Raw genomic sequence first — 8,966 nt, 5'->3', positions numbered from 1 at the left:
TTTGGAGCTCAGAGACCACCTCTGCTTTGGACTTAGGTTCTTGGGCAACTTACTTTTTATTTAGTGTCACCGGTTTGCCCTCTTTAGTGTCACCGGTTTGCCCTCTTTAGTTTCACCCATTTGTGACAGACCATGTCCACCATGGCAGCCATTTTATGAATGGGCAACCCCCGCTGCCATTTTGTGAGAGCGCCTATGACACTCTCAAAATTCCAAATGTGCCCACCAACTCGAAAAAGTTGGAAGTCAGGAAGAATATGTTAGCTTGCCAGGAGAAGCTCTTGGTCCTTCAGGTTCGGGGGTCCCTCAGGTCTTGCTTCCTAGAGGAGTCGCTCTCTCTGAGCTGCTGCTCCTCATGTGTAGAAGGGGAGCTGCAGTGACCCCCCCTTGCCTCTACGTCCACACCCATCCCACCTACCCTTTGTAATCATTTTGCTAGATGTTACCATACATGAACAGAGCATTTTGCCACCAGGGGGCACTGCCGTATTTCAAATACATCGAGGTCAGTCAGTGTCACCCGCTGGACTGGACCTCTATCTCCATGAGGACTAGTCTTTTTTCTTTTCTGTTTTTAATTGCAAGCTGAGAGTTTTCTGGAGGCCATTTCTCCACCATGGTTGTACAGCTGCACTCATTCCCACTCATTCCCTCTCTGACAGATTCACAATCCTGAGGCACCGTGAAGAAACAGTGAACAACAGGGTTAATCCGAGCACATGCATGGAACATGGGGCTGGCCGGTCACAAGGAGAATGATTCAAACTGTTGCATGTGCATATGCGTGAAAGCGAGAGAGAGACGCCGGCTCCCCCTGAGAGGGTCAATTTGTATCTGTACTGAGCCATTTCCGAAGGTAGGTTGGGAGCTCACATGACAGAAAGCTCCTCCGCACGAAATAAATACATGAATATAACCCCTGCACCTAGAAAACTACCGGGGAGAAGGGTTCTATCCTAACATGTTAGCTTAGGCTTCTGTAGGAATGTATTTTATTGAGGGAACTTTCTGTCACGTGAGCCTGATGTAGTGTGAAATAGGGTGGAGGTAAACTGAATGATGCCTGCAGCCGGGCAGTGTATTTTAGGAGGCTTCATCCATGTGACCGCTATTTTATTTCCTCCTTGTAGGTTTCTCACAGGAGGCTGGTCGGCCCCTGTGTGAACAGAATGCTGGATGAGACCAGCCTGTGGTGTGGTCCAGCAGGGCTTGTCTGATGTTACTGTACCTCTGAATAAAGACAGCGCTGTTGCCAGTTGAGCGAGGGAGTTTGTGCCTTGTCTGCACACCTCAGTGCAGAGAACGGACGGGTTTGCCAGAGCTTCAGGGGCTCCTGTGATGTGATCATTTAGGGTTTGCAAGACAGCGATGGCAGCTCCCTGCTCACCGCCACCACCACCACCACCAAATGGGGCCTGGACATGAATGTGCACCCTTGTAAACGTTCCCTTGGAGAAACACAGGGGATGGATTGAGGGCCTCGTGCGGGGCTGACATCAAGGCTCGGTATGGTTGGGCAGCTGCCGAGGGCCCACGGCCCAGCAGGGCCCCCTGGCAAGAGCCCCCCAGACGCCCTCCTCCTCTTCGCCCGCCTCTCGCTCTGGCCCGGACAATGAGGGTGGTGAGCAGGAGCGGCAGCAGATGCCACGGCCCCCTTGCGCACCGGTTCTCTCTGCCTGCCAAGCGTGCAAGCGGGAGCCATGATGAGGAAGAGGAGGGGGAGGAGCAGCTGGGGACCATGGTGAGGAGGAGGTGGGCACACTGAGGGGGAGGGCCCATGGGGGGGGCCTTGCCCCAGGGCCCTCGGAAATCTGGGGCCGGCACTGGCCACACACCCAGAATCTGTGTGTCCGTCGTCATACTGGAGTGCAGTTTTTCAGCCAAGTCTGAGCAATGAAGAATGGGTTCATGCTGCGGACCCCTTTTTATGATGAACCTGCTCTCCACTCGGGGCACACTTCAGTCTGAGTTGCATTGCATGTGTCCCTTTGTGAGGGAGGGTCTTAGTCCCCCTTCCCAATCCACTGCTTTTGTGATCCCATGCACGTGTGATTATCAACTTTGGGCCTGAGTGCAGTTTAGCTTCTTCTTGTTTACATTTCAACGCTCAACCCCAGAACGTGCAAACCACTGATGCTGGGAGTGCCGCTGAGCATGTGCGGAGTGCCTTTTCTACCACTGAATCAACCAGTCATTCCCTTCTGGCTGAACGTTTAGGACGGAGAGTTACAGCTTCTGGGGCAAGGCAGAGTAATTCTCTGGCACCCTTGAGTACTGCCAACTTCTCCCCTGTAAGGTGCCATCTTGTACAGAGTCAAACTATTCATCCATCTTGACCAATACTGTTCTTTTTGGCAGGTGGCGGATCCAAGGTCTCAGGCAAAGAGCTTTTGAGTTTTATACAGGGCAAATGCAATTCCTTTATGTCTTTTTCTTCCCACACCTTACCAATATGCACACTGACAAAACACAGCAAAATTAAAGCCAAGAAGCTAAACTTTAACCGATCATAAACATGGTTGTATTGAGAATGAGACGACTGATGTGCGTTGATGACACAAGACACCAAGGGTGTGGTCCAGGATCTGCCTTCCTCCAGAGGAAGGGCTCAGCTCACGGAAGGTCCCTCCACCAGATTTTGGGGGGTTCCCCCCTCCTGCCGACACACTGACGCTCACCCCATAAAGCGGGGTCTCCAGATTCTCTGCGTAGCGTTTTCAGGGGGCTGGAGGGGCTGCTGTGGGAAAGAGGGGACGGGGAAGTCCCCTTCTGCCTGCAGCATAAATCTGGATCACACACACACACCCCCGCCCAAGGAAGCTTGGTTATATCAAGATTATTTTGTGTGGTGCTGTTGCAATGTGCAGGGGCTCACAGGCGCACTGGTAAAATGCTGCATAAGAAGAATCATGGTGTGACTGTACATACAGTCACAGCAAGATTGTGGGGGGGGGGCGGCGGGGTTGCAGTGCATCAGTAACACCAAGGGGGATAAGAAGATGCACATGGAGAGAAGGAGCCATGTGGCAAACGGCACGTGCCAGTTCCGGAATCAGTGTTCAGAATCATCCTAGGAAGAGCAGATCGCAGCGCAAGAGCAAGGGTTTCCTAAAGGGAAACTTAGATTTGTGCAGTGGGATGTGATTTTCACACATGTCGCATAGGCGGCTGCTACAACGCACCTGCATTTCCCTTCTTTAGCTGGTCTGGAGATGCTGCCAGGGATTAAAGCTGCATACAAAGCAGGTGCCACAGAGCTCAACTCCAATTAAACAGCGGGAGGGCAGCCAGCCAGCCAGCCAGCATTTCACCCTCCTGGCCTGTTGCCAGTGCAGTTGAATAGAAAGCCACTGAAATGGTATGTTGGGTGTTTTAATTGTTTTTTCCCCTTTCCATTTCAGGGTGGTTTGTTTTTAAAATGGCACCCAGAGACATTTGGGGCTTGGATTATTTTTTTTTGAACGTTTCCTCCCATCAGAGAAGCCCTCTACGCACCCCACAGAGCCATTGTTTGATCCAGACATAGCCATGCTTAGAGGAAGCCCATTGAAATCAATGGGACAAGTTAGTCATGCTTAACCTAACCCCCATTGATTCCAAGGAATCTGCTCTAAGCATGGCTATGTTTGGATCCATCCAAATGCGTCTTTAAGTCCCATATTTACAACCATCTACCAAGGAAGACTCTTTGCACATGCTCACAGATACTTTGCCCTTAAAAAAAAAGAACCTTGTTTTCATAGGCTCAGAGGCAATGCATGCAATGTATGAAAATGATATTTGGCAAACCTGAGCTCAGCTGATGTAATTTTTTTTAACTCTTCTGAGACATCCAGTGATATGATAACCAATCCTATGCATGTTTAGACAGAAAAAAGTTCTGCAATTCCCAGCATGCCCCATCCAGCCATGCTGGGAATTGTAGGACTTTTTCTGTCTAAACATGCTACCGGTTATCAAGCAAATTAGTTCCGAAGTGCTCCTGGGTGTATTTCTGCTTCTGAGCATCTGCTTGTTCTGAACGGCTGTTTAAATATTACCACCTAAGCAAGTAACTGGCATTTTGAGTAGATTTCCAGTGGAGCGCTTTCTGGCTTGTGGATCTGGGCCAAAGGAAAAACCCAGGTGGAATTCTGCAGAACAGATCTGGAGCAGATCTTCCAGATCTGGAAGAGTCTTTGGGCCCGTGGGACAATGAGTGTCTTTGAGCATGTTCAGAGTGCTTTCCCAGTAGCTTTTGAGTAACCACAACAACTCCATGCTTGCCTTGGGAAGTGCTGTTGGGCCAGCGAATACCAGAATTTGGTGACTTTTCTCTCTCCCTCCCCCTCCATTTGTTCTTTGTTTGTTTGTGTAACATTCCAGCCTTCAGACATTATTACAGCATTCAAAAACTCATTCACTACTTTGAAACGTTTTAGCTCATTGATGTTTTTGGATCTTTTTATTATTTTGAGAATGGACCAATGCACCTGTCTGCAAATTTTGCCTTCTTTGGAAAATATCCATCTTGGCCAGCGAGGAGATTAGAACTGGACCTTAGGATTTGATTGGAATTTGCCTACAGGGTGAATATGCCATCCATCCACTAGGTAATGCTACCCAATTTGACCTCTATCTAATGCACCACCTAAAATTGATCGACAGCTTTGCCATTATAAGGACTATAAGGCAGGGAGGCTGATTGGTCCACATCAGATGGTACTGCTGAGCTGATGTAACTTCAAGTACTGGTGCCTGAATTTGCTTGTTTCCCTCTTCCAATTCCTTTTTCTTTCTGTATCATGTCATTTAAATTGTGAGTCTGCAGGCAGGGAGTGTCTTATCTTTTAATCTTTGTACAGCACTTAGAAAATTTTAGGCACTTCACAGCATGATGATGATTTTGTGTGTGTATCTCTGCTTCTCTTTCTCTGCCTTATATGAGCAACCTGTGTGTTGCAATTTGACCCAGCAGCGAGTGCGAGTTCCTGCTGCTATTTATTTTTTCAAAGGGAGAATTGATGCTTCTTCTCTGTTCCAATAGCCCTTACTGCATCTGCAAACGCCGATCTGCAGCACAATCCACCCGAAATGAGGCTGCAACTTACCTTGAAGCAAGCCCTACTGAAAGGTTTGGGGATTACTTCTTATATACATAGGACTGCTCTGTTAGTCTGCTTAACATCTCCTGTTCTCCGTATCTTCAGATTGGGCCAAAGTGCAGACTTCGGGGGTTTCCATCATGCCCTGAAACATCTTTTCCCCACCCCCTCCAGTCTTTTATTTTATTGAATATCTAAAGTGAAGAATTTCCAGAGGGTGGCCATGTTAGTCTGCTGCAGCAAAAACAAGGAATCCTGTGGTGCCTCCAAGACTGAGAGTGTTACTGTGTCATACGTTTTCCTGGACTATCATAAGTGAGCTATAGTCCACAGAAACTGATGCCAGAATAAATCTGTTCGTCTTCAAGATGCTGCAAGATTCTTTGTAGTGTTTAAAATGAAGAAGGTGCCTGAGGAAGAGTTTTGGGGAATTTGCCGATTTACATTTTAGTTGGTCCCAGTAAAACGTATGACACAGCTGTTGCCCTATGACATTTAGATCTCTCAGTTTGGATTTCGGTGTTGAAATTTGATGGCTTTAGACTGTTCAGGACTGCAATTAAACAAAGGAACCAATCAGAATAGTGTAGGATTCAAGCATAGGGTAGCGAAGGTGATCAGGATGTTACCAGCCTCACCAGTGGTTTTTTGCCCATTTACCAGCATAGCATAGCACACTGACATCGGAACAGCAAACTACACTTGTGACTTTACACTAAATTACCCCAAGAAAGGCCCCATGTATGGTCCGAAACACGTTGGAATGTTTCCATTGAATTAAACATCCTTTTCATCTACCCTTTGCTCTTGTTTTTATAAATTCGAAAGCAGACACAAACCCATAGATTCCAGCACAGTCCCTCATCTAGAGGAAAACTGGCCATGTAAACCAATAAGAAGGTGACCAAAAATACTCTGAGCTGCATTTAAGGTATGAGGAGTGGAATGCAACACTCTTGGCTACGCATGCACGCACAAACACACACACGCGCGCGCGCGAATATATTCATTATTTTGTTCAGTATTGTGTATATATAATTTTTTATCTATCTATTTCTATCAGTCCATATGGGACTTGAGCACAGAAAAGCTTGAACCGGTGGTGCTCACCTCCCGACAAATTGTGCGTTTGGCCGCGGGAGGCGACATTGTGCTTATACCACGACTGGAAGAGAAAGACAAGTGCAAAAGACATGAAATCAAATTCAAGAAATAGTGTGACTTGCTGCAAGAAAACAACATCTGCTTGGAGCCTGGAGGGTTGTCTATCACACAGAGGCATTATTGGGTCAGGTCAGGAGAGCAGAACTGGAAGAGAAGTATATGGGGATTCAGAGCTGAAAATAAACCGCCTTCTCCACAACCCCAAATTTGAAAATGTTGGCCCCAAAATTGGCAGCTGGTACTAACTGTAGATAAGAAACGAAATCTCATTCGGGTAAAATCTGACTGTTGCCTGCAACTGCAGCTTCCCTCTCCACACCTCTTGCAGCAGCTGTTGCTGTTGGCTGAGATATTCTGACATCATGGAATGATCAAAAACGTTCTAATCCAATGGTCAGCAACTGAAGTTCCCTGGATCAAATCTTCACCCCCGTAGCCAAGCCAGAAGTGCAAGAGTGAGGACTGTGGAAACAGGATTTGCTAGCAACCCAGCTTGAGGGTAGGGTGGGAAATTCAGGGCCCTGCCCGGCCACCCCACCTTTTTCTTAAAATGGCCCTCTGGCAAAATTCATGGCTGAGCAGAGCACTGCAGAGCCATAGTTGGTTGACAAAGATTGCAGCATCTGTGAGGGAAGCAAGAGGTCAGTGTGGCTGGTAGATGCCCTTACAAAGGCCTTGAGACAGGATTGGAAAGGCTGTGGTAGGAGGATGAAGGCTGGCAGGCAAGGAAAGTGGGAAGACTGGGAAACCACGGGTGTGGGATCCAAGGGGGGAAGGAAGAGGGGTAATTGCACATATGGACCTGAACTAGCTTTTGTACAGTGAACAATTGCGGGGCAGTGAAAAAAGCCACCAGGCCAGCCAACGAAGTGTGCTGTACGACAGCATGCACCCATCTGGGAGGCGTGATGGGAGCATTTGTGCAAGGACGTGTTGCACAAGCACTCCCTAAAGAGGGCTGAGAGGATGCACGGGCTGGGGCATTAGGTCTCAAGGCTTCCTGTTGGCCCCGGTTGCGGTCCACCTTCCCACAGCCCCCCCGGGAGGAGAGAAGGTGCCTTTCAGCAACCCAAACAGCGCTTGGATGAGGCTGAGGGTGGAAGGGGTTAATTTCAAGTGTTGGTCCAAGTTCTATTGCTTTGTCTAGACTACGAACTGCAAGAAGGAACAGAAAATACATTCGTCATCAACGCTCCAGCGGCTTTGCCATGACATCCCTTGGTATCAAAGTCGTTTACAGACACGGGTCGGTGTAAGGAGACCCGCTCGGTGGCAACTGAGGCACAAGGAAGCTGAAGGAAGGGAGAAGAGCCAAGCGTTCCGCTCCTGAATTAGTGCAGCAGTAACACCCGAACTTGCTCCCCAGTGTCTGCACTAGAAATTTAAACCAGCCGTTTCCAGCTGGGTGGACAGCCATGCACTTCAAAGGACACGAGGAAGCAAGGCGTTGGGAGGCTGCTGAGAACCCTCTGTTGGGCCAGAGAATTCGCAAACCATCTGCTGAGAGACGGGCTGGGAATTCGGCCACCCTGCGGGTGCATCAGCCCCTTCGGGGACTCTGGGCAGCTTTGTTCCCATATTGAGGAAAGGAGGAAGGACGTGCCTGGATACAGACTGTGCTGCAGTCAACAGGGGCGAGGGGACCCCAGAAGCATCCCCCGTTGCCCAGAAATCCTATCCCTGAGTCCATGTTACCTGGGCAATCCCACAGAAACAAGGAGGATTCTTCCCATTGTTGTGGGAGCAGATTGAGACAATGCATTCATCTCCTTCTAAGTGCAAAGGAAGGGCATGTCCGGTCGTACTCCAAGAAAAGTCTTTTGTGCCCCAGATATTGGAAACAATGCCTCACTAGCTTCACAGAACTCGAAATTCTAAGGGGTTCAATGATGAACCAGCATGGTGTAGTGGCTAGAGTGTTGGACTGGGGGCTGGGAGATCTGGGTTCTAGTCCCCGCTCGGCCATGAAGCTGGGTGACTCTGGGCCAGTCACAGACTCTCAGCCCAACCTACCTCACAGGGTTGTTGTGAGGATAAAATGGACAGGAGGAGGATTGTGTACGCCACCTTGGGCTCCTTAAGGAGGAAAAGAGGCGGGATATAAATAAATAAATAAATAAATAAATAGATGCCATGACAGTTTAGACCAGGGGACTGCAATGTGCCCCCAGATACTTTCCTTGGTGCCCACCAAGACACCCCTAACTCCTCCTAATTTTTATTTTCGTTTTATATTTTCTTACTGGCAGCTGGGATTGCTTCAAAGAGAAGTGGGAGCTTCTAGCTGCCGCCATCTTAATTTCCCATGAACGCCTCTGGGCAGGTTACTTGCCCCTTGTGAGTAGCCATGCCCAGCCATTTTATGGTTGTGCCCAGGACAGTTTCTCAAGTTTCCAGATGTGCATACAGAACCAAAAGGGTGCCTATTCCTGGTTTAGACAAACATAGATTTGCTTTGACATTTATCCTGTAGACCCAAAGGAATCTGACTTGATTGTGGGGCCCCCACCTGACCTCAGAAAGAACCCAAGTGGGCCCCAATCCCTCCAAAGAGAGCCTACAATTCAAAGTTAGAGCTTCCCCTGACACACTAAGCCCCCCTACCCAGGGAGTGCAACGCAAAAAGAACTTTGGGGGTTCTTGGTTTTCAGGTTCCCAGTCCTAAAAACTGCAGATGTGCATACATTCACATGTTCCCCTCCCTGAAATTGGGCACGC

Source organism: Heloderma suspectum, chromosome 17, assembly GCF_057233095.1.
Source record: "Heloderma suspectum isolate Gila_16-S chromosome 17, 16-S_ref, whole genome shotgun sequence".
NCBI lineage: Eukaryota > Metazoa > Chordata > Lepidosauria > Squamata > Helodermatidae > Heloderma > Heloderma suspectum.
This window is presented reverse-complemented; position numbering follows the sequence as displayed.